The sequence below is a fragment of the Piliocolobus tephrosceles genome, chromosome 15, assembly GCF_002776525.5.
Source record: "Piliocolobus tephrosceles isolate RC106 chromosome 15, ASM277652v3, whole genome shotgun sequence".
Lineage (NCBI taxonomy): Eukaryota > Metazoa > Chordata > Mammalia > Primates > Cercopithecidae > Piliocolobus > Piliocolobus tephrosceles.
The window spans coordinates 39143499-39166564 of NC_045448.1; the positions used below are offsets into that span (position 1 = coordinate 39143499).

The 23066-nt window shown below is 39.9% G+C and overlaps 1 protein-coding gene across 2 annotated transcripts in view; it reads right to left on the reverse strand.

Moving 5' to 3' along the window:
* Positions 1-23066, reverse strand: part of SOS1 (SOS Ras/Rac guanine nucleotide exchange factor 1) — a 149324-nt gene that overhangs the window by 103175 nt on the left and 23083 nt on the right. The gene's annotated exons all lie outside the window — the stretch shown is intronic.

The window sequence follows — 23066 nt, forward strand, 5'->3', positions numbered from 1 at the left end:
AGCAATGTTATAGACCCTGAACACTTTTTCCCCTTGGCCCCTCTACTGATTTAGCTGGGTATGACAAAAATGACCCAATTCAGATGATTAACTTTCACACAGGTAATAGAAATAGTACAAGGAGATAAAAATCTCCCAGTCCAAGGTGGACAGGAGCAATTTAAAGCAGAATGGAATCTTGGGACACACCTACATCCAAGCAGCAAGCAGATGAAGATGAGGCAAAAGAATCAGGAAATGGTGGTTAGGGTATATTCTTAAGGAAGTCAGAAGAAGTAATACACAGAAACCAGTCTCCAGGAGCTTCAAATGTTACAAAACGCAAACTGAATATTTTTAAACAATTAATGTAGCAATAGCACAGAATTAGTGGCCTTTGAGAGAAGAATATGAATAGAGTAGCTGGAGCAAAACCCAAATTATAAGCAGTTGAGGAATAGATGGAAGGAGAAAGATGGGAAAGAGGAATCCTGAATATAGACTGTTCTTGGAAAAAGTTATTCTCATACCTTACAAGTAGAAATGCTAACTGATAGACTTTTTGAAAAGTAATCTGGCAACCACTATCAAAATTAAAAATATACCCTTTGCCTAGAAAATCCACTTTTGGGAATTTATCCTGTAAAAATAAAAGGGTATACATACAAAGATTTTATTGCATAGTGGCAAAAAACAGAAATAATATAAATGACCACCAGTAAGGGAATGGTTGGATACATTGTGGAATATGATTGTTATGGGCTGAATGGTGTCCCTCCAAAATTCATATGAAGTCCTAAGCCCCAGCACCTCAAAATGTGAATGTATTTTGAGATAAAATCTTTAAAGAGGTAAGTAAGTTAAAATGAGGTCATTAGGGTAGGCCTGAATCCAGTCCAAGACTGGTATCCTTAGTAAGAGGAGGAAATTTGAATACAGAAGAAAGACCATGTGAAGAAACAGGGAAAAGACAGCCATCTCTAAGCCAAGGAGAGAGGCCTCAGAAAAAAACAACCCACAAACATCTTCATCTTGGGCTTTTAGCCTCCAAAACTGTGAGAAAATTAATTGCTGTTGTTTAAGCCACTCAGTCTGTGGTACTTTGTTATGGCACCCCTAGTAAACTAATACAACTATATATGTAGCCATGAAAAAGAACAAATTAGAGCTATAAAGTGAGGTGTTTTTTTTTTTTTTTTGAGACGCAGTCTCCCTGTGCCGCCCAGGCTGGAGTGCAGTGGCCTGATCTCAGCTCACTGCAAGCTCCGCCTCCTGGGTTTACGCCATTCTTCTGCCTCAGCCTCCCGAGTAGCTGGGACTACAGGCGCCTGACACCTTGCCCGGCTAGTTGTTTTGTATTTTTTAGTAGAGACGGGGTTTCACCGTGTTAGCCAGGATGGTCTCGATCTCCTGACCTCGTGATCCACCTACCTCGGCCTCCCAAAGTGCTGGATTACAACAGGGGTGAGCCACCGCATCCTGCTAAGTGAGGTATTCTTAAGTTAGAAAAGAAGGTATTCTTAAGTGAGAAAACTCACAAAAAAAAAATGTAAAATACAGGGAATTCTCAAAAAAAAAAAAAAAACCCCACATATACATATATACACATGTATGTGTAATTATAAATTAAGTACATATTTACACACGAGCATGACAGCATGGAGAGAAATATGGAAGAATATAACCTTTGTTGTCAACAGGGGTTATAAATGGTCCTGGGCAAGGCAGGGATGTGAATAGAAAAGGGGGAAAGAATGAATCATTCCTCCCCCAAAGCTCTACTAAAAATTACTCATATTTAAACACATTTATAACATTTATGTCTATGTGTATATAAAATAAAATATAAATTTAATTAAAAATTTTCATTGGTATGTGGTTTACGCCAGTGTATATATTAACCATGGGAAAGATATATTTAAAGTCCTTTCCCACAGAAAATAACTACACACATCAAATTCCAAACATGTGTCAAGTGCTAAATTCATATCATTTTTCATATGTTTTGCTTTAAAAACAGTATGACCTTCCTAAACAACTTTTTAAAAATATTACTATGTGATAACAGAGTTCCCACCAATAAAGCAAGGAACTGACTCACGAAGAGTTTCTGACGGTTTTTTAGTTCCTCTTCAACTGTGCTCTTTATCTTCCAAAAGTGGCATGTATCCCTTTATCAATGATGTCCCGACACAGATGGGGCGCTTTATCAAATTCCCAGTGTTTTCTCGGCTAGTGTTCCCATCTATCCTATCCTATTTTTATTTTTATTTATTTATTTTTTTGAGACAGGGTCTTACTCTGTCACGAGGCTGGACTGCAGTGGCGTGTTCACAGCTCACTGCAGCCTTGACCTCTTGGGCCCAAGTGATTCTCCCACCTTAGCCTCCTGAGAAGCTGGGACTACAGGCATACACCACCATGCTCAGCTAATTTTTTCATTTTTTTGTAGAAATGGGTGTCTTACTATGTTGCTGAGGATGGTCTCAAACTCCAGTGATCCTTCTCTCTTAGCCTCCCAAAGTATTGGGATTCCAGGGATGGGCAGTTATCCTACCCTATTTTAAGTTTCAGTCACATTCTAAGAGGTATATTTTAAGCTGGAATGGCAATTCACAACACATGTGATATATGTCTACTGCCTATCATTGGCAGTCTTCCTTAAAATGCCAAGAGATGGCAACTGTGATCCAAGTGTCTTTCTACTATCTTCATCAATTAATTTGCTCATAACCTCTAAGCAGTAGATTCTAGCTTCCAGTAAACCAAAGCCATCAAAGCCATAACAAGCAACGAAAAAAACTTTTCAAATTCAAACTTCTCCAAATAAATCAGATTCCTTGATATATGACCACTTCACAGCAAACGGATTTACTAGAGGAACTAAACAGATTTCTTCACATTTACAGAAACTATCATTTCTAGACAATAAAATGGTCAATGTTATCTGTGAATTCCACCTACGAATTTTATCAATTTTTCAGACTTTCTGAGTAATGGAAAGGCTATATCCCAAATATGATACATGCACACATTCAACAGACAGTATAAGAGACACAACCCCCACCCTCAAGGAGCTTAGAAGTACAATAGGGGAACTAGACCATCAAACAAACAATTTATTTAAACATAATAATAAACAAAAGTATAACTATATAAGAGGCAGAGTAGTAAGAAGGTTAAGTGTGGGCTACATTGTCTACATTAAAATATTTGTTCTTTCAACTACCAGAGTGTAACCCTGGGCAAATTACTTACTCTTTCTGGTAATATTACATACCAATATATTGTCAGTCTTTAATAAATGTTACCTGTAGCTATTATTGATGTTCTTGTTAAAGTACAGGATACCATGAGGCTACCAAATGGGTGCCTAAGTTAACCTAGTAGTTCTGGAAAAGATTATAGCTGAAAGCTGAAGGATGAGCAGAATTTAGGTGAAAAGTGTATTGGTGAAGTGAGAAGGATAACATTCTAGGCAAAGGAAGCAGACTGTATACAAGTGAAGGGGAGAGTGAAGGAAATGAAATTAAGAGTTAGATAGGGCCCAGATCACTGGCCAGATACAGGTGCATATACTAGGATAAGGAATACTGTAAGATGAGCAGATGTTTTCATAAGTGGGAGAGGGAACAAGAGATCAAGAGTTCTGGACTCCATTATGCTTGAGATCTTTGAGACATGCAATTAGCAAATAGGCAGTTTAACATACTACGTATTGGGAAGCAAGCCTGGATTACGTTTTTAATAATTTTATCATATAATGCCCTGTCCTATCAAAATAAGAAGTGATTAGATATTAAATCACTATAAAATAAAAATGCCCTTCCCCAACAATTCCATGTTGGTAGACAGGAAAGCTAGAGGAAAATTAGTGTAAAACAGGAACACTAGAAATGGCTTTTCCCCACATCTTTCTACTTTACTAAAACATGGCTGGATGTCCTAGGAAAGCAAGGGAGTCTGTTGACTCCTGGGCTCAACTGTGACAAATATATTCTTCAAAAGGGAAATAGTCACGGTTGTGTTTTTTGTTTTTTTTTTTTTGAGACAGAGTCTCATTCTGTTGCCCAGGCTGGAGTGCGGTGGCACGATCTCGGCTCACTGCAACCTCTGCCCACCCCCGGTTTAAGCGATTCTCCTGACTCAGCCTCCCAAGTAACTGGAATTACAGGCACCTGCCACAATGCCTGGCTAATTTTTGTATTTTTAGTAGAAACGGGGTTTCGTCATTTTGGCCAGGCTGGTCTTGAACTCCTGACCTCAGGTGATCCACCCACCTCAGCCTCCCAAAGTGCTGGGATTACAGGCATGAGCCACTGCATCTGGTGACAGTTTTTGAAAATTATACTATTATGCACAAATGGTTGGGTATAGAAGCCGCTTCAATGCAAGGGAAGAGAAGAAAAACAATGCCACAGAATCATACATCTGCTTTAGATTTCCAGATAAATCATATTATTTAGTATTTATTAAGTATTCATATAGTAATACTTCATAAGAATATTTTCTTAGAACAAAGTATCTTAGTTTTGTAAATATTAAGCACTGCCAACATGGCAAGAATAGTGGCACTGTCATGTAACAGTCATGTTTACAAAATAAAGTGGTCTTAAGTCTATGGACCATGACTAACTTAGTAATTTTCCATTTTTGGGGTGGCAAAACAATTAAACACAGAATATTTACAATGGCCTCAATAACACCTGCTCTTTTCTTGGAGACTGCTAAGAGGAGTTGTAATTAGATCTGTCTTGGATGTCTGACTTTATCTGTATAATCTTAGGCAACTCATTAAATCTCCAAAGTCTCAAGCGTCTCACCTAAAAATGGCAGTTAACACCACCAGAGGATAACATGATGATCAAATGAGATAACATGTCAGAAAGTGCTTTATTTTATTTTATTTTTGAGACAGAGTCTCACTCTGTCACCCAGGTTGGAGTGCAGTGGTGCAATCTTGGTTCACTGCAACCTTTGCCTCCCCTCTCCTCCCAGGATCAAGAGGTTCTCCCACCTCAGCCTCTGGAGTAACTGGGACTACAGGTGCATGCCACCATGCCCAGCTAATTTTTAATTTTTTTTTAGAGATGGGGCTTAGCCACATTGCCCAGGCTGGTCGTGAACTCCTGGGCTCAAGTGATCCTCCGGCCTTGGCTTCCCAAAGTGCTGGGATCACAGGCGTGAGTCACTGCACCCAGCCAAAAGTGCTTTAAAATGTGGTAGAATGCTAAATAATTATTAGTAGTCCTTACTCACATTAACCACATGAAGTAAGGTATAAATATTAACAGCTGAATTAAACATAAAAACCTAGATGATTATACTTTAACTCATCAATCTGATAAATTTCTCTTTAAAGATACACCAACAAAATTCAGTTTACCCCACTTTCCATCAGATAATCCCATATATCAGTGGTTCTTAAACCATGCATAACAATAAACTGAAAACGGCTTTTTTTTTTTTAATGCAGCATTCTAGGCCCCACCAATACAAATTCTACTTTAGTATGCCTGGGATGGAGCCAAGGAAGTGACTTTTTTTTTTTTCAATTGTGGTAAAATACACACAACACAAAATTTACCATTTAACCATTTCTACATGCACAATTCAGTAGCATTGTTGTGCAACCATCACTACTATCCATCTCCAGAACTTTTCCATCATCTTGGCCTGGAACTCTGCACCAATTAAACAATAAATCCCCAATTCCTCCTCCCTGCAGGCTCTGGAAACTACCATTCTACTTTCTGTCTCTATGAATTGAACTATTCTAGGTATCTCAGAAGTAAAATCATGTAATATTTGTCCGTTTGTTTTTGGCTTCTTTCACTTAGTAAAATGTTTTCAAGGTTCGTCCATGCTGCAGCACCAGAATTACATTCCTTTCTAGGGCTGAATAATATTATATTACATGTATGTATATACTACATTTTATTTATCTATTCATCTGGTAACTGACATGTGGTTTGTTTCTACCTTTTGGCTATTGTGAAAAGTGCTGCCTGTAAAAACTGGTGTACAAATATCTGTTCAAATCCCTGCTTTCAATTATTTGGAGTACACAGCTAGAAGTGGAATTACTAGATCATACAGTAATTCTATGGTTAGTTTTTTGATGAACTGCCATACTGTTTTTTACAGAAGCTATACCATTTTAGATTCCCACCAGCAATGCACAAAGTTTCCAGTTTCTTTACATCCATGTGGTTGTCCTTTGGTTTTCATTTTCAGTTTTTTATTTTAAATAGTAGCCACCCCAATTGGTATGAAGTGGTATCTCACTGTGGTTTTCATTTCCATTTCGCTAATGATGAATGTGCCTTTACAAAACAAAACAAAACATCTCTTGTGATACTGATAGAGTGGCCAGTCAAGAGATCACATTCTTCATAAAACACTGATCCAATATTAGGCAGCCCTCAAAATAGAGAAGAAATAAGCAAGAAAGTTGACTCATAAAGTAGTGTTCAAAAGTAGCCAACCTGGCCCAGCACAGTGACCCATACCTGTAATCCCAGCACCTTGGCCATCCCTGGCCAACATGGGCACATCACCCTGAGGTCAGGAGTTCAAGACTAGACTGGCCAATGTGGTGAAACTCCATCTCTACTAAAAATACAAAAAATTAGCTAGCATGGTGGCACACACCTGTAATCCCAGCTACTCGGGAGGCTGAAGCATGAGAATTGCTTGAGCCTGGGAGGTGGAGGTTGCAGTGAGCCATTGCACCACGGCACTCCAGCCTAGGCAACAGAATAAGACTCTGTCTAAAAAAAAAAAAGAAAGAAAGAAAGAAAAGAAAAGAAGCCAACCTAAAAAAGCTCCCAATGACCAAAGCTGCAACAATTTACACAACAAAATAAGTAGCAATACTATTGGATTATAACCCAAAAAGTAAAAAAAAACATGTCCTTGAGTCTCCTACTAGAGGGCAGTGACTGTCTCACTTATCTTTATATCCTAATACTTCCCATGTTCATGGCACTAGTATAGTCAATCAACTGATGTAATCTTGGCTTTCATTTATCCTCTCTTTCTGAGATCTGAGTCTCACTCTTTTTATTGAAATAATCTATTTATAAAACCTCTGGTCCGGGCGAAGCGGCTCACGCCTGTAATCCCAGTACTTTGGAAGGCCAAGGAAGGTGGATTATTTGAAGTCAGGAGTTCAAGACCAGCCTGGACAACACAGTGAAACTCAGTCTCTACTAAAAATACAAAAAAAAAAAAAAAAAAAAAAATTAGCCAGGCGTGGTGGCATGCGCTTGTAATCCCAGCTACTTGGGAGACTGTGGCAGGAGAATCACTTAAGCCTGGGAGGCAGAGGTTGTAGTGAGCTGAGATCACACCACTGCACTCCAGTCTGGGCAACAGAGTGAGACCCTATCTCAAAAAAAAAAGAAGAAGAAAAAACAAAAAGAAAACCACTCTGTGCATAAACACTAAATGCAGACTACTAAATAGCAAATAATTCATCTTCAAATGGTAGTGTCTAGGGCTAGTTTAGTTCAACAAACTCTTATCAAGCACCTTTTAATATGCCAATCCAGGGAAATGTCTGATCCAACTTTTTCCTCTGTGATCATTTTTCTTCTTTTGGGGGGCTGGGGGATGGCTGACACAGTAATTGAGCTCTTACACACAGTATTTTTTGTTTATAAGAATCTTTAGCAGGCCTGGCGTGGTGGCTCACGCCTGTAATCCCAACACTTTGGGAGGCCAAGGTGGGCGGATCACCTGAAGTCAGGAGTTCGAGACCAGCCTGGCCAACATGGCAAAACCCTATCTCTACTAAAAATACAAAAATTAGCCAGGCATGGTGGCAGGTGCCTGTAATCCCAGCTACTAGAGAAGCTGAGGCAGGAGAATTGCTTGAACCTGGGAGATGGAGGTTGCAGTGAGCCCAGATTGTGCCATTGTACTCCAGCCTGGGCAACAGAGCAAGACTCTGTCTCACAAAACAAAACAACTTTAGTGCTTATCGCATCTTTTTAATGTATAGTTTATGTATATCAGTGCTTTTCAAACTTAAATCATCTAGAAATTTTGTTAAAAATACAGCTTCCAATTCAGTAGTTCTTGGGTAGAGCATTTTTTGTTGTTGTTTTGTTTTTTGAGACAGAGTCTCACTCTGTCACACAGGCTGGAGTGCAGTGGTGCGATTTTGGCTCACTGCAACCTCCGCGTCCTGGATTAAAGTGATTCTCCTGTCTCAGCCTCCCAAGTAACTGGGACTACAGGTGCACACCACCATGCCCAGCTAATTTTTGTATTTTTAGTAGAGACGGGGTTTCACCATATTGGTCAGGCTAGTCTCGAATTCCTGACTTTAGGTGATCCACCTGCCTTGGCCTACCAAAGTGCTGGGATTACAGGCGTGAGCCCCTGCGCCTGGCCGAGCATTTGGTATTTTTATCAACCTCTCAGGTGAGACCAACACTGCTGGTCTGAGGAATGTCCTTTGTGCAGCGAGAGTATACACATCTGTCTATTTGCTGGATTTTTACCTCCTTGAGGGTAGTGAGCATGTCTTACCTTTGTACCCTAGTTCCTGGTACTTGAGTAGAAGCTCACTACACTTTGAATAAGTGAATGAAATTACATATGCAGTGTGTTCAACTCCTGATGTTCCACCTGTGAATCCAAATGAAAAGTTCAACTTTCCCATAGGTATAAATAATCATCTATAAGCCCCTTAACTCTTTTCCAACTCCTTTTTTCTACTGTTTTAGCTCAGGAAATCCTCACCTCATTCATGAACAAAAAAATGAACTTAAACATAACTGGATCACTCCTACTGCCATATAAAAGCACTCAAAACAAGAAAAAAAAAAAAGCTTTCCTTTTCCTCATGTCCCCAGTATTCACGACATTCTTTGCCTTTCAGAGGTAGATTCCTCAAAAGGATCTCCACAGTCACCTTTTCTATACCAGCCCCCCAGGTTTCTCCACCCAGGGCTGTCATGGTCACCAGGGGATGCCATTCTATAATATGGCCAGGACTAAATCCCTGTACCCATCTCATCTGACCTCCTGGCAGTATGACAGTTGACCACTTTCACTTTCTTGCCACTCCTTCATTTAACTTCCAAGTCATCATTCTCTCCTAATGGTTTACTCCAATGGACACAACATAGCCCAATTATGATCATTTCTCACTACCTACACTACTAGCTCATACTGCCATCACCTCTTTTCTCTAAAATAGTCACTTTGCTTCATTATTATCCCCACAAAAATCTGTTTTTCTTCACAAATTGACCATAATTAAAATTTTAACTTAAGTTTGATTATGTCACTCCTTCGCCTAAAATCCTCGAGTGTTCTACTATCACTAGTGCTAAAGCCCTACATGAAGTGGTTCCTATCTCTCCAAACATAACTTTTCTCACTCTTCTTCACATACGCTATACTCTAGTCATACTGGTTGCTTTTTTTCTTTTTTCTTTTTGGAGACAGGGTCTTCTCTTTCACCCAGGCTGGACTGTAGTGGGAGAACCATGGCTTACTGCACATACTGCTTGTCTTGACGTTTCTTGCATACCCCAAGCTTGTCTTGCTTCAAGGTCTTACACTAACTACCCTCTTCTAGGGTGCTCCTCCACTAGAGTCTCTGTATTACTGGCTGCTTCTGAACACTCTGGTCTCTTCTCAAATGTCACCTCCTCAGAGAGGCTGTCCTCGACCATTATTTTTTTAAGAGTACCCCCACTCTCCTGCCTCTCAGACCCTACTTATCACAACCTGCTTTATTTTCTTGATTCTACTTACTGTTATCTAAAACTACAGTATTTCTTTGTCTATTTGTCTGCTTTCTCCTACTAGAATGTAAGAGACTTTGTCTCATCACCCGCTCTCTCCTGGTATCTAGAACACTGCTTGGCATTTCTGTTGGTGGGTTGAATGAATAAATGAAATGATTAAAAACCAAAACACACTAAATAAATTTATAATTCAAGAAAAAGCGACTTGAAATTTTACAGAACTAAAATCTGAAAGTGTGATATGAAATAAAGTATCTTCAAAGCAAGACAAATTTAAATCCACTTGAAAGCTCTTAGTTGTAAAAATAGTCTCTCCAAACTAGGCATTTGAGAAAAACTTCATACTACTTAAATTCCCAAATTAAAGTTTAAAATGAAAATGACAATTTACTTCTAAATATCAAAGTGCTACAATGTTAACTTCAGAACTTTAATGAGGCAGTATCACTTCTTTGGTAAACTGTGACTCTTAAAAAGCCACGTTAAGCATGTACAAAGATTTCAAAAAATCAGTTATTAATACTATAGAAATACTTTTTTAAATAAATGCATTTTTTTAAACTAACATGATTTAGCACAAGGATCTCTAACCTTCCAATGATCTTGAAAGATAGGCACTATTTTTCCCTACACATATAATGAAGATATACAGGCCATTCTTCCATATGTGAATAATTAAGACCCGGGTTAGAATCTTTCCTATTTCTATGATATTTTCCCTGAAATGCATGATCATCTATGTGGTTAGTTCTTAGGAAACTACAGTAGTAAACAATTTCTAGTGTTATTGCAATGAGGAGGCACATTTGTGTACTCTGTAGCAAAGTACTGGCAATCCAAATGACTTGGTGCCACTTACACTTTCACTTCCACCAAGGCATGACAGGGTCAGAGTCTGACATAAAGGTGTTGAGTGTTTCTGATTACAATGCCATTGCCAAGTATATAAGCAGTTCTGTTCAGAGATTATTTCCACATTCAACAAATATATTCTGGTAGGTCTAAATTAAGATTATTTAACACAATATCTAATCTATTTGTTAAGAAATGAGAGGGAATGACAAGCACAAAAGCCCAGAGACAGGAGATTGTTTAGAGGAACAAACAGCAAGGAGACCAGTGTGACTAGAGCAGAGTCAGCAGAGTTGGAGATGAGATCAGAGAGACAGTAGGAGGCCAGATCACATAAGGACTTTGACTTTTGAGTGTGATGGAGTGGCCATTATGGAAAGCCAATTGGAAGGCCTTTACAGCCTCTTTATAAGGATGCATTGCTACTTCTACTGTAAGGAACAAAAAGTTCATTGCTATAGTTTCAGATTCCATGTTGCAATTAACCTATAAGAAATTACCACTTGTGGGGTTTGACATTAAAGAAAAATACAGTATTCATAATATCTGAAAAAGTTGTTAAATACCTTTTCTCTTTTCAAATATGGATATGTAGGAGGCTGAGTTCTTCTTCATATATTTCAACTAAAACAGCATATCACAAACCGATTGAATACAGAAACAGAAAATGAGAATCCAGATTGTACTATTAAGAGATTTACAAAAATACTAAACAATGTCACTCTTTGCTAATTTTTTTGTTGTTGTTTTGGAAAACAGTTATTTTCTCTTTTTCTTTTTTTGTTTTTTCTTTCTTGGGAACAGTTATCTTAATATTAAAAATGTTACTGTTGTTAACATGTAATGGGTTCATTATTTTTAAATAAACCAATAATTATTGAAATTTTTTATGTAAAAATTGATGGGTATAATGCATACAAACAGTACTTTTGGGTAGTCTCGATAATTTTTTAAGAGTGTGAAGGAGGCCGGGTGCGGTAGCTCACGCCTGTAATCCCTGCTCTTTGGGAGGCCGAGACGGGTGGATCACAAGGTCAGGAGTTCAAGTCCAGCCTGGCCAAGATGGTAAAACCTCGTCTCTACTAAACATACAAAAAATTAGCCAGGTGTGGTGGCAGGTGCCTGTAATCTCAGCTACTCAGAAGGCTGAGGCAGAGAATTGCTTGAACCCAGGAGGCAGAGGTTGCAGTGAGCCAAGATCGTACCACTGTACTCCAGTCTGGACAACAGAGAAAGACCCCGTCTCAAAAAAAAAAAAAAAAAAAAAGACTGTGAAGGGGTCCTGAGACCAAAAAACTTGAGAACTACTATCTGACAATCTAACATAACCCTGGAGTAGCATTCCCAATTACCAGTAACAATTTCTAAGGACTCTTTGTTGGGTTAACTATGAAAAATCTGTTTATAAATAACTTAGTCACATACAGCTTCTTTATAAGGATACATTGCTACTTTTCCCTATTCCCCTACCAAAACCACAAGCCATAAACCTCTTAGTCCAGTGGTTTTCAAACATTTTAGATGGGAAGAAGCTCCCAAGAGAAATCCTCACTGAGCCACAATATATAATACAAATAAAAGTAGAGCCAACCAGGTTAAAATGGGAGTGGTGTCTTCAGTCTCCTGTTCATTCTTCCTCTCAGCTACCATAAAAGCCACCTAAGGCATTTCATATAGTTAGACTGAATGAGGTTTAAAAACCTGTTGGAAACCAGCGGTTCAAATTTGATGCTTGCAAAAGTTTCAGAAAGATTCTGGCATTGTTTCACAATGATTATTTTCAATTCCACCCTCCAGTAGACACCAGATGTATGGTGTTTGCATCTACACAAAGAACCACAAAACTGTTTAAATCTCAGAGAATTCTCAGACTCCTGAGAACATCTACAGATTCCAGTTTGAGAAACTACTGGAAGACTGGTGGATGGGTACAGGTCAACCTGAAAAGGCTTCCTGTAGGAAGACACACTATGATTAAGCTAGGGGAAAAGTCTTAGCTCAGAGATGAGAGATTCAGTTAGGAAAAGCTAAGGTAAGGCACATTTCCTAGGTTATCAGGAGAACTAACAGCCAGGCAGAATGTGGCTCAAAAGTACCAGAGTTCTGCAGGCTACATTCAAATGTTTGTGTTTGAGACACTGAAATAAGTCCTCATTCTCCTGAATCTGGGGCAGAAGTGCATTTCCTACTCTAAAGAGTTCTCTGTTCTAGTCAAAATTGAAATGATGAAAACACACCAAGCCTTAATAGAAATACTTGCTTTTGAGATAAAAACTATTTCAGTTCCACATATTCTGAAATTTACATAGGATAGAGCTGTGTGCAAAGAGAAGAGAGAGGAATCATTAGAGTTTTAACAATGAAGCAGGAAGATTATTTTAGCAACATTACAGAATGGTTGAAATAGACTGTTGGGTGTGTAAGTCTACGTATGTGCTGACCAAAGACAATTAGGAAATAATTTGATAAGTCAGTCAACGGTGCCTTCAATCTATTTTTAGTGGTTTTTTTTGTTTGTTTGTTTTTTGAGACGGAGTCTCGCTCTGTCGCCCAGGCTGGAGTGCAGTGGCCAGATCTCAGCTCACTGCAAGCTCCGCCTCCAGGGTTTACGCCATTCTCCTGCCTCAGCCTCCAGAGTAGCTGGGACTACAGGTGTCCGCCACCTCGCCCGGCTAGTTTTTTTTTTTTTTTTTTGTATTTTTAGTAGAGACGAGGTTTCACCGTGTTACCCAGGATGGTCTCGATCTCCTGACCTCGTGATCCACCCGTCTCGGTCTCCCAAAGTGCTGGGATTACAGGCTTGAGCCACCGCGCCCGGCCTATTTTTAGTGTTTAATAGCATTATCTGTGCATTTTACAGTTGACACCTGAAAAGCTAGATGTTTATGTGGAAATATTCGGCTACCCAAATTCCTCTTATAAAAGAAACAACACAGATCATCTAATTTAGAAAAGCAAACCTTCATTGACTACTAAGGTGAAGGGCTAAGGAAAAAGAGATTTTAATAATTCGGTAATTATTAAAATGAACATCTACAAGCTATAACCTAGACAGGGGAAAGCAAGACTTTCTCCTTAAGCAGACTTGGCTAGAGATAAAATTTTTAAAAGAAGGAAGAGAACAGTCTTATATTTTTACTATTACATATCCCTTCTTCATCATTCCCTCTAAACTTTCTAATAGGTTTAAGACATCTCTAAGAAACAACCTGTTCATTCTACTCAATTTTACATAAGTTTATTAATGGAAATCTATGCCACATCTCACTAGCACATACTCTTCGACTATCTTCTTTCTTACATGTTTTAAGAGCAGAATAAAAGAGATGCCTATAATGCATACCTTTTAAAAATTATTTATCGGGCTAAATTCATGTATTACTTTGTTGTAAAATAATCAAATAGCATTTAGCACAGAATCAAGTAATTTCAATTATCATAAGCTTATTTGTTACCTAATAAAATGTTACCAAAGAGATCTGTATTTGAAAGTCACTAAAAATATCTTGGCTGAAATACATATACTTTTCTTCAAAAAATATAAAGAATTGCCAGAAATGCCGGGCTCGGTGGCTCAAGCCTGTAATCCCAGCACTTTGGGAGGCCGAGACGGGCGGATCACGAGGTCAGGAGATTGAGACCATCCTGGCTAACACGGTGAAACCCCGTCTCTACTAAAAAATACAAAAAAAACTAGCCGGGCGAGGTGGCAGGCGCCTGTAGTCCCAGCTACTGGGGAGGCTGAGGCAGGAGAATGGCGTGAACCTGGGAGGCGGAGCTTGCAGTGAGCCCAGATCGCGTCACTGCACTCCAGCCTGGGCAACAGAGCGAGACTCCATCTCAAAAAAAAAAAAAAAAAAAGAATTGTCAGAAATAAACTCCCTAAGAGCTACCTATACCTACCAATAATTAGCTGCACAATCTTGGATTAAGAGATTTAACTAATCTCTATGAGGGGTGGGGACAGTTGGATGATCTATAAAATCTCTTTAAGCTGTAACATTCTGTATTATTTTCTTAAACTCAAGGAAATTCACGAGGATCTGACAGGAGATAAGCCTACAGAAAAAAGGTAGACTTCATATACGGCAAGAGTTTTAAAAGAAACCCAAAAATGTAGGCACTAACCATGACTATATAACACTCTATATATATAAATGTATGCAAATTGAAGAGATGCAAATATGAGCTATAAATTAAAATGTCATGTTTATCAGGTAGAAATTCCTACATATCAGCATATCACTAATTCTTTATGACAGTTAATAGGGATCATGAAGGAAGTGGTCCATGAACCAAAGCATCAGCATGTTCTCTTAAAAATGTGAATTCTGGGGTGCATCCAAGATGGCCGAATAGGAACAGCTCCAGCCTCCAGCTCCCAGGGTGAGTGACACAGAAGACAGGTGATTTCTGCAGTTTCAACTGAGGTACCGGGTTCACCTCACTGGGGCGTGTCAGACAGTTGGCACTGGTCCTCGGGTGCAGCTCCACCAGCCAGAGCTGAAGTGGGGCAAGGCATTGCCTCACCTGGGAAGCACAATTTTCCTAGCCAGAGGAAATTGAGACACACAACACCTGGAAAATCGGGTAACTCCCACCCTAATACTGCCCTTTACCAAGGGTCTTAGCAAACGGCACACCAGGAGATTATATCCCACACCTGGCCCAGAGGGTCCCACGCCCATGGAGCCTCCCTCATTGCTAGCAGAGCAGTCTGAGATCTAACTGCAAGGCAGCAGCGAGGCTGGGGGAGGGGCGTCCTCCACTGCTGAGGCTTAAGTAGGTAAACAAAGCAGCTGGGAAACTCAAATTGGGTGGAGCCCACCACAGCTCAAGGAGGCCAGCCTGCCTCTGTAGACTCCTCCTCTGGAGACAGGGCACTGCTAAACAAAAAGCAGCAGAAACCTTAGCAGAGGTAATTGCCCGTCTAACAGCTTTGAAGAGAGCAGTGGATCTCCCAGCATGGAGGATGAGATCTGAGAACAGACAGACTGCCTGCTCAAGTGGGTCCCTGACCCCTGGGTAGCCTAACTGGGAGACATCCCCCACTAGGTGCAGATCGACACCTAACACCTCACACGGCGGGGTACACCCCTGAGACGAAGCTTCCAGAGCAAGAATCAGACAGCAACACTCGCTGTTCAGCAATATTCTATCTTCTGCAGCCTCCACTGCTGATATCCAGAAAAACAAGGTCTGGAGTGGACCTCAAGCAAACTCCAACAGACCTACAGCTGAGGTTCCTGACTGTTAGAAGGAAAACTAACAAACAGAAAGGACACCCACACCAAAACCCATCAGTATGTCACCATCATCAAAGACCAAAGGCAGATAAAACCACAAGGATGGGGGAAAAGCAGGGCAGAAAAGCTGGAAATTCAAAAAATCAGAGCGCATCTCCCCCTCCAAAGGAACGCAGCTCATCGCCAGCAATGGAACAAAGCTGGATGGAGAATGACTTTGATGAGTTGAGAGAAGGCTTTAGTCGATCAAACTTCTCAGAGCTGAAGAAGGAACTACGTAACCAGCGCAAAGAAACTAAAAACCTTGAAAAAAGAATGGATGAACAGATAACTAGAATAATCAATGCAGAGAAGACTTTAAAAGAACTGATAGATATGAAACCCATGACACGAGAACTACATGACAAATGCACAAGCTTCAGTAACCGACTCGATCAACTGGAAGAAAGAGTATCAGCGACTGATGATCAAATGAATGAAATGAAACGAGAAGTGTAGAGAAAAAAGAGTAAAAAGAAATGAACAAACCTCCAAGAAATATGGGATTATGTGAAAAGACCAAATCTACATCTGATTGGTGTGCCTGAAAGTGACGGGGAAAATGGAACCAAGTTGGAAAACATTCTGCAGGATATCATCCAGGAGAACTTCCCCAACCTAGTAAGGCAGGCCAACATTCAAATTCAGGAAATACAGAGAACGCCACAAAGATAATCCTCGAGAAGAGCAACTCCAAGAAACATAATTGTCAGATTCACCAAAGTTGAAATGAAGGAAAAAATGTTAAGAGCAGCCAGAGAGAAAGGTCGGGTTACACACAAAGGGAAGCCCATCAGACTAACAGCAGATCTCTCAGCAGAAACTCTCCGAGTGGGAAGAGTGGGGGCCAATATTCAACATTCTTAAAGAAAATAATTTTCAACCCAGAATTTCATATCCAGCCAAACTAAGTTTCATAAGTGAAGGAGAAATGAAATCCTTTACAGACAAGCAAATGCTTAGAGATTTTGTCACAACCAGGCCTGCCCTACAAGAGATCCTGAAGGAAGCACTAAACATGGAAAGGAACAACAGGTACCAGCCATTGCAAAAACATGTCAAAATGTAAAGTCCATCAATGCTAGGAAGAAACTGCATCAACTAACGAGCAAAATAACCAGCTAATATCATAATGACAGGATCAAGTTCACACATAACAATATTAACCTTAAATGAAAATGGACTAAATGATCCAATTAAAAGACACAGACTGGCAAATTGGATAGAGAGTCAAGACCCATCAGTTTGCTGTATTCAGGAGACCCATCTCACAAGCAGAGACACACATAGGCTCAAAATAAAGGGATGGAGGAAGATCTACCAAGCAAATAGACAACAAAAAAAAGCAGGGGTTGCAATCCTAGTCTCTGATAAAACAGACTTTAAACCATCAAAGATCAAAAGAGACAAAGAAGGCCATGACATAACGGTAAAGGGATCAATTCATCAGGAAGAGCTAACTATCCTAAATATATATGCACCCAATACAGGAGCACCCAGATTCATAAAGCAAGTCCTCAGAGACTTACAAAGAGACTTGGACTCCCACACAATAATAATGGGAGACTTTAACACCCCAGTGTCAACATTAGACAGATCAACAAGACAGAAAGTTAACAAGGATATCCAGGAATCGAACTAAACTCTGCACCAAGCGGACCTAATAGACATCTACAGAACTCTCCACCCAAAATCAACAGAATATACATTCTTCTCAGCACCACATCACACTTATTCCAAAATTGACCACATAATTGGAAGTAAAGCACTCCTCAGCAAATGTACAAGAACAGAAATTATAACAAACTGTCTCTCAGACCACAGTGCAATCAAACTAGAACTCAGGACTAAGAAACTCAATCAAAACCGCTCAACTACATGGAAACTGAACAACCTGCTCCTGAATGACTACTGGGTACATAACAAAATGGAGGCAGAAATAAAGATGTTCTTTGAAACCAATGAGAACAAAGATAACAACATACCAGAATCTCTGGGACACATTTAAAGCAGAGGGAAATTTATAGCACTAAATGCCCACAAAAGAAAGCAGGAAAGATCTAAAATTGACACCCTAACATCACAATTAAAAGAACTAGAGAAGCAAGAGTAAACACATTCAAAAGCTAGCAGAAGGCAAGAAATAACTCAGATCAGAGCAGAACTGAAGGAGATGGAGACACAAAAAACCCTCCAAAAAAATCAATGAAACCAGGAGTTGGTTTTTTGAAAAGATCAACAAAATTGATAGACCGCTAGCAAGACTAATAAAGAAGAAAAGAGAGAAGAATCAAATAGATGCAATAAAAAATAATAAAGGGGATATCACCACCCACCCCACAGAAATACAAACTACCATCAGAGAATACTATAAACACCTCTACGCAAATAAACTAGAAAACCTAGAAGAAATGGATAATTTCCTGGACACTTACACTGTCCCAAGACTAAACCAGGAAGAAGTTGAATCCCTGAATAGACCAATAGCAGGATCTGAAATTGAGGCAATAATTAATAGCCTACCAACCACATCCTGGCTAACATGGTGAAACCCTGTCTAAACTAAAAATCCAAAAAATAAGCTGGGCACGGTGGCGGGCGCCTGTAGTCCCAGCTACTCGGGAGGCTGAGGCAGGAGAATGGCGTGAACCCAGGAGGCGGAGCTTGCAGTGAGCTGAGATCGTGCCACTGCACTCCAGCCTGGGTGACAGAGCGAGACTCCGTCTCAAAATAATAATAATAATAATAATCTACCAACCAAAAAAAGTCCAGGACCAGATGGATTCACAGCCAAATTCTACCAGAGGTACAAGGAGGAGTTGGTACCATTCCTTCTGAAACTATTCCAATCAACAGAAAAAGAGGGAATCCTCCCTAACTCATTTTATGAGGCCAACATCATCCTGATACCAAAGCCTGACAGAGATACAACAAAAAAAGAGAATTTTAGACCAATATCCCTGATGAACATCGATGCAAAAATCCTCAATAAAATACTGGCAAACCGAATCCAGCAGCACATCAAAAAGCTTATCCACCATGATCAAGTGGGTTTCATCGCTGGGATGCAAGGCTGGTTCAACATAGGCAAATCAATAAATGTAATCCAGCATATAAATAGAACCAAAGACAAAATATAGATCAATGGAACAGAACTGAGCCCTCAGAAATAATACCACACATCTACAGCCATCTGATCTTTGACAAACTTAACCACACGATTATCTCAATAGATGCAGAAAAGGTCTTTGACAAAATTAAACAGCCCTTCATGCTAAAATCTCTCAATAAATTTGGTATTGAGGGAATGTATCTCAAAGTAATAAGAGCTATTTATGACAAACCCACAGCCAATATCATACTGAATGGGCAAAAACTGGAAGCATTCCCTTTGAAAAGTGGCACAAGACAGGGATGCCCTCTCTGACCATTCCTATTCAACATAGTGTTGGAAGTTCTGGCTAGGGCAATCAGGCAAGAGAAAGAAATAAAGGGTATTCAGTCAGAAAAAGTAGAAGTCAAATTGTCCCTGTTTGCAAACGACATGATTGTATATTTAAATAGAAAACCCCATCGTCTCAGCCCAAAATCTCCTTAAGCTGATAAGCAACTTCAGCAAAGTCTCAGGATACAAAATCAATGTGCAAAAATCACAAGCATTCTTATATACCAGTAACAGACAGAGAGCCAAATCATGAATGAACTCCCATTCACAATAGCTTCAAAGAGAATAAAATACCTAGGAATCCAACTTAACAAGGGATGCATAGGACCTCTTCAAGGAGAACTACAAGCCACTGCTCAGTGAAATAAAAGAGGACACAAACAAATGGAAGAACATACCATGCTCATGGATAGGAAGAATCAATATTGTGAAAATGGCCATACTGCCCAAGGTAATTTATAGATTCAATGCCATCCCCATTAAGCTACCAATGATTTTCTTCACAGAATTGGAAAAAACTGCTTTAAAGTTCATATGGAACCAAAAAAGACCCTGCATTGCCAAGACAATCCTAAGCAAAAAGAACAAAGCTGGAGGCATCACGCTACCTGACTTCAAACTATACTACAAGGCTACAGTAACCAAAACAGCATGGTAATGGTACCAAAACAGAGATATAGATCAATGGAACAGAACAGAGCCCTCAGAAATAACACCACACATCTACAGCCATCTGATCTTTGACAAACCTGACAAAAACAAGAAATGGGCAAAGGATTCCCTATTTAATAAATGGTGCTGGGAAAATTGGCTAGCCATAAGTAGAAAGCTGAAACTGGATCCTTTCCTTACTCCTTACACGAAAATTAATTCAAGATGGATTAGAGACTTAAATGTTAGACCTAAAACCATAAAAACCCTAGAAGAAAACCTAGGTAATACCATTCAGGACATAGGCATGGGCAAGGACTTCATGTCTAAAACACCAAAAGCAATGGCAACAGAAGCCAAAATTGACAAATGGGATCTAATCAAACTAAAGAGCTTCTGCACAGCAAAAGAAACTACCAACACAGTGAACAGGCAACCTACAGAATGGGAGAAAATTTCTGCAAGCTACTCATCTGACAAAGGGCTAATATCCAGAACCTATAAAGAACTCACTCAAATTTACAAGAAAAAAAACAAACAACCCCATCAAAAAGTGGGCAAAGGATATGAACAGACACTTCTCAAAAGAAGACATTCATACAGCCAACGGACACATGAAAAAATGCTTATCATCACTCGCCATCAGAGAAATGCAAATCAAAACCACAATGAGATATCATCTCACCCCAGTGAGAATGGCAATCATTACAAAAATCAGAAAACAACAGGTGCTGGAGAGGACGTGGAAAAATAGGAACACTTTTACACTGTTGGTGGGACTGTAAACTAATTCAACCATTGTGGAAAACAGTGTGGCGATTCCTTAAGGGTCTAGAACTAGAAATACCATTTAACCCAGCCATCCCATTACTTGGGATATATCCAAAGGATTATAAGTCATGCTGCTATAAAGACACATGCACACGTATGTTTATTGCGGCACTATTCACAATAGCAAAGACTTGGAATCAACCCAAATGTCCATCAGTGACAGACTGGATTAAGAAAATGTGGCACATATACACCACGGAATACTATGCAGCCATAAAAAAGGATGAGTTCGTGTCCTTTGTAGGGACATGAATGCAGCTGGAAACCATCATTGTCAGCAAACTATCACAAGAACAGAAAACCAAATACCGCGTGTTCTCACTCATAGGTGGGAATTGAACAATGAGATCACTTGGATACGGGAAGGGGATCATCACACACTAGGTCCTATTTGTGGGGGGGGGGGGGGGGAGGGATAGCATTAGGAGATGTACCTAATATGTGGTATATTTAGGAATATGAATGTGAATTCCTGGACGCCCCACTCAAGACTTTCTGATTCAGAAATTCTGGGAATGGAGGCTAGCAAAGAATGTTTTAACATGCTGTCCAAGTGATTCTGATGTTTAATAGTTTGGCAACCACTGAGCTAAAGCATAAGATCTCTCTTTTTTTATTTTATTGAGATGGGGTCTCTCTCTGTCACCCAGGCTGGAGTGCAGCAGCGCTATCTCAGCTCATTGCAACCTCCGCCTCCCAGGCTTGGGCTCAAGTGATTCTCCCATCCCAGCCTCTCCAGTAGCTGGGATTACAGGCATGCACCATCACGCTCAGCTAATTTTTTGCATTTTTGGTAGGGATGGAGTTTCACCATGTTGCCTAGGCATGTCTTGAACTCCTGAGCTCAAGCAATCCATGTACCTTGGCCTCCCAAAGTGCTTTGCCCAGCGAAGTTAATTCTTAACCCTTGATTAAAATAGTTTAAGTGCTGAACATTATAATTTCTTGGAAATTAAATGTCTATATAAGCTTTAAATTAACTTTTAAAATTTACATATTTTTATTAGGAAATGTTTATATCAGTACAGCAAAACTAAATTTTAGAGACACTGGGCATCATTAGTTTAGATATCATTAGTTTATTACAAAGGAAAGACATGAAAATTATTTTACATGATAGAAGATTTCAGAATTACAGAATGGGCAGCTTCATGTTGATGCCATTTCAATATGATTTATTTCAGTCTATATAGTTTGCAAGAATGTCACCATCTCTAAATGAGAAGTAATCCTTGTTGTCTAGAACTACTTTGGTGCCTACCATATTCTGAACTTTATCTCCAACTTACATGCTAACTGGTTAACTCTCCACCCATTACTTTAGAGTCTGATCCAACATCTACTGTTGCTTACAATACTTTTCCTTGAGATTCTTCTGGAAGCATGTCTCCTTTGGTTACAGTTTCAGACACATTCCTTTCAATCAATACACGGTCATACAGTGGAAAGAAACCTTGTAAAAGCGTGTCCTGACAAAACTCCCACTTCTGCAGCTTGTACTCTGCTCTCCTAAATTAACTATTTGCTATTAATCACAATACTATAAGAAGACTTCACTTCACATAATGGGAAAAAATACTTGCAATTCATATATTTGATAAGGAATTTATATTCAGAATATATAACAAACTAGTCCGGGTGCAGCGGCTTACGCCTGTAATCCCAGCACTTTGGGAGGCTGAGGCGGGCGGATCACGAGGTCAGAAGATCAAGACCATCCTGTCTAACACGGTGAAACCCCATCTCTACCAAAAATACAAAAAAGTACCCAGGTGTGGTGGCATGTGCCTGTGGTCCCAGCTACTCAGGAGGCTGAGGCAGAACTGCTTGAACCCAGGAGGCAGAGGTTGCAGTGAGCCAAGACTGTGCCACTGCATTGCAGCCAGGGCGACAAAGCGAGACTCCATCTCAAAAAAAAAAAAACCCTTACAACTCAACAATAGGCCAGGCGTGGTGGCTCAAGCCTGTAATCCCAGCACTTTGGGAGGCTGAGATGGACGGATCACGAGGTCAAGAGATCAAGACCATCCTGGCTAACACGGTGAAACCCCGTCTCTACTAAAAAAAAAATACAAAAATTTAGCCGGGCGAGGTGGAGGGCGCCTGTAGTCCCAGCAACTCGGGAGGCTGAGGCAGGAGAATGGCGTAAACCCGGGAGGCGGAGCTTGCAGTGAGCTGAGATCCGGCCACAGCACTCCAGCCTGGGCGGCACAGCAAGACTCCGTCTCAAAAAAAAAAAAAAAAAAAAAAAAA